Below are 3,071 nucleotides of genomic sequence, written 5' to 3'. Positions count from 1 at the left end.
CCGTATTTGGGCTTATCGGAACCCTCACGCCATGTTACAGCGTGTTCAACAGGGGCGTTTCGCGATTAATGTCTGGGCAGGAATTATTAATAATAGTTATATTGGTCCCGTTTATCTGCCATTGCGACTGACAAGCGCGCATTATCTTACATTTTTGCGACATGACCTAGTGCGTAGAATGCGACAAATTATTCCCCGTGAGCGCCGCAACCGCGTTTATTTCATGCATGATGGCGCACCACCACATTTTGGTAGGCAAGTTCGTGCTTTTCTTTATCAGCTTTTCGGAACCCGGTGGATAGGACGCAGACCTGCACCACATTTGTGGCCACCTCGCTCTCCCGACCTAAATCCTCTAGATTTTTTCTTTTGGGGAGCTCTGAAAGCATTTGTTTATAGGTCAGGCATAGCGGTTAGAACAGCTGAAAATTTAAGACAGCGCATCGATGAGGGAGTAGTTAGATTGACACGAAATGAAACTATTCTTGCCAGAGTGAGGTCTAATTTAAAGGCAAGACTACAAGCTTGCTTGCGAAATGGAGGACGTCACGTGGAAGCCGGAGAACAAGCACGTATGCTGAGAGCCATCGGTGTGAACGGAACGGTTCTCTGGGTACCCAGACGTAGAAGACGTCGTCAAAATGCAGCGCATGACTAGATTCGCGACACACACACACACACACACACACACACACACACACACACACACACACACGACAGAGGGTTTGGAGTCATTAAATACCGTGGAAGTGACGAACCGCGGGGTCCTGATCTCTGCGTGACACACACACACACACACACACACACACACACACACACATACACACACACACACACACACATACACACACACACACACACATTAACATAGACTGCTCATGTCGGTAGCGGGACATGAGTTTTCTTTGTTCCTGAGAGAAAAGAAAAGCATGAATTGATTTGTCAGTTTGTCGATAGAGAAAAACAAAACTTCTTTTATCAATATTCGCGACAAAATCACATATCCCAATTTTTTCAACTTTATGGTTTTCTTTTGGGTTGAAGAGTTTATTTGCGATCTATGGTCTCTTTAAGACTTTTGTTCCTCTTGATGAGCAGAATTTTTTAAGCCAATAAAAAAGGTTGACCTTAAATTTCAAGGTCAAGATCAATTTTGCGGATGCAACTTTTTTCAGATCTTTACCGATCTCGATCTGAAGAATCATCTGTCAAAGCCATGACATATAATTTTTTACCACCCGGTACGTTTTATCTTCTATCATACGTCGAGTAATATTCTCAGCAGTGGCGTTTACTTTGAAAGTAGAATAGAGTCCTTCGGTAACTCTCAAACGCATTATCTTTGCAGCCATATAAAGAATATGCTGTGGTGTTACTCCGCGTCGATCTTTACGTCTAATCTCACTTGTTGCTATTTTGAACGGAGTTACTCTGATGCCTTCTTTAAAGACTCGTGGATGTCCGTAGTATATTGCCGGGAAAGATAATTCTTCTGCATACGAGTCAAAGACGATGCTTAAAGGCTTTTTATTTTGCCCGGGTGCTATATCCAAGTATTTACTTTCGTTCCAAAGCATTGTGTGTTGTTGTCCCAAAAACAATTCTTTATCATTCTCACTTTCAATCGTCTCAATTACATTATCATCTTGTTCGTTGTCTCTTGAACAACTTGTACTTGGTCGCTGTCCATCATCGACATTGTTCATATCTCGTTCAATATACTCTATTTTATTGAATTTATACAGAGGCGTTGTCACCATGTAGCGTAGCCATTCCTTAACAACTCGCTTCTTCACAAGGCCACTCAGATACGATGTTTTATGTATAATATGTTTCTTAATACTTACATTGAATGAATAATCATCATCTAATTGACGTGGTAATTGTTTTACCATGTTATCTACCTCCACCGGTACGTTAATTACCTGTCCTATTATTTTATATGATCCACTTTCATATCGTAATCTTCTTATTTGCATAAAAGGTAGTCTTGGAGAAATCAGACGCTCAGTAATGGGATCCAATGGAGGCAAATTCTTTGGATGTTCAGGATATTTATAACCATTTGTTTTGCTTAGACTTGGAATTTCTCCTTTGGTAAGCGATTGTCTACAAGTTGAACAGATTTCAAAGTCCTTGAGACACTCAATCTCATTATCAAAATCTCTTTTTAGAACATCTATGTGACTTTGAGCTACTTTAGTTAAATCTTGTTTATACCATAATTGATCACAAACATCACACACGTATCCAAACTCGTTCTTCAGAAAATTATTTTTAAAAACCTTAGATGCATTCATATAAATCTGTCGAAATATCTCAGGCCTCTTTTCGTGGACCTTGCTCTTGTTCTTCAGTAAATTCCTGCTGCGCTTTCTTTTTTCGTTTCCTACATTCTCTGGATCTTTCGGTAGATGACTTAGCTGTCATTTCCAGATTTCTCAATGATGATGTTTTTGATGCGTCCTCTTTTGCTTTCTTCCTACATTCTCTGGATCTTTCGGTAGATGACTTATTGTTAGCTGTCATTTCCAGATTTCTCAATGATGATGTTTGTGATGCGTCCTCTTCCGCTTTCTTCTTTCGTTCCCTACATTGTCGTGATCTTTCCGTAGACGACATCTCAAGCCTATGTTTTTCTCGTGGACCTTGCTCTAGTTCTTCATTATATTCTAGATGCGCTTTCTTTTTCCGTTTCCTACATTTTCTTGACCTTTCGGTAGATGACTTTGCCTCGGGCATTTCCAGATTTCTCATTGAAGATGTTCGCAACGCGTCTTCTTCCGCTTTCCTTTTTCGTTCCCTACATTGTCGTGATCTTTCCGAAGATGATATTGCAGACTTCTTCTCATTTCTATCAGAACTTGTTGTTGGCATCTTTTCCTCTTGAGCGTCCTTTATTCGTTTCATATATTCCTGTGATTCTTCGGTAGATGACATTGCGTTCCTTACTCGATTCTACTCCTCTTCGTGGACTCCTTTATTAAACCATTCACAATTTATTTTATGTTATTAAATTTTTTAATTATTAACTCTATACCTGTATACGTGAGTTATTTATTTATTTATTT

The sequence above is a fragment of the Temnothorax longispinosus genome, chromosome 3 (assembly GCF_030848805.1).
Source record: "Temnothorax longispinosus isolate EJ_2023e chromosome 3, Tlon_JGU_v1, whole genome shotgun sequence".
NCBI classification, from domain to species: domain Eukaryota; kingdom Metazoa; phylum Arthropoda; class Insecta; order Hymenoptera; family Formicidae; genus Temnothorax; species Temnothorax longispinosus.
Note: the sequence above shows the minus strand (reverse complement) of the source record.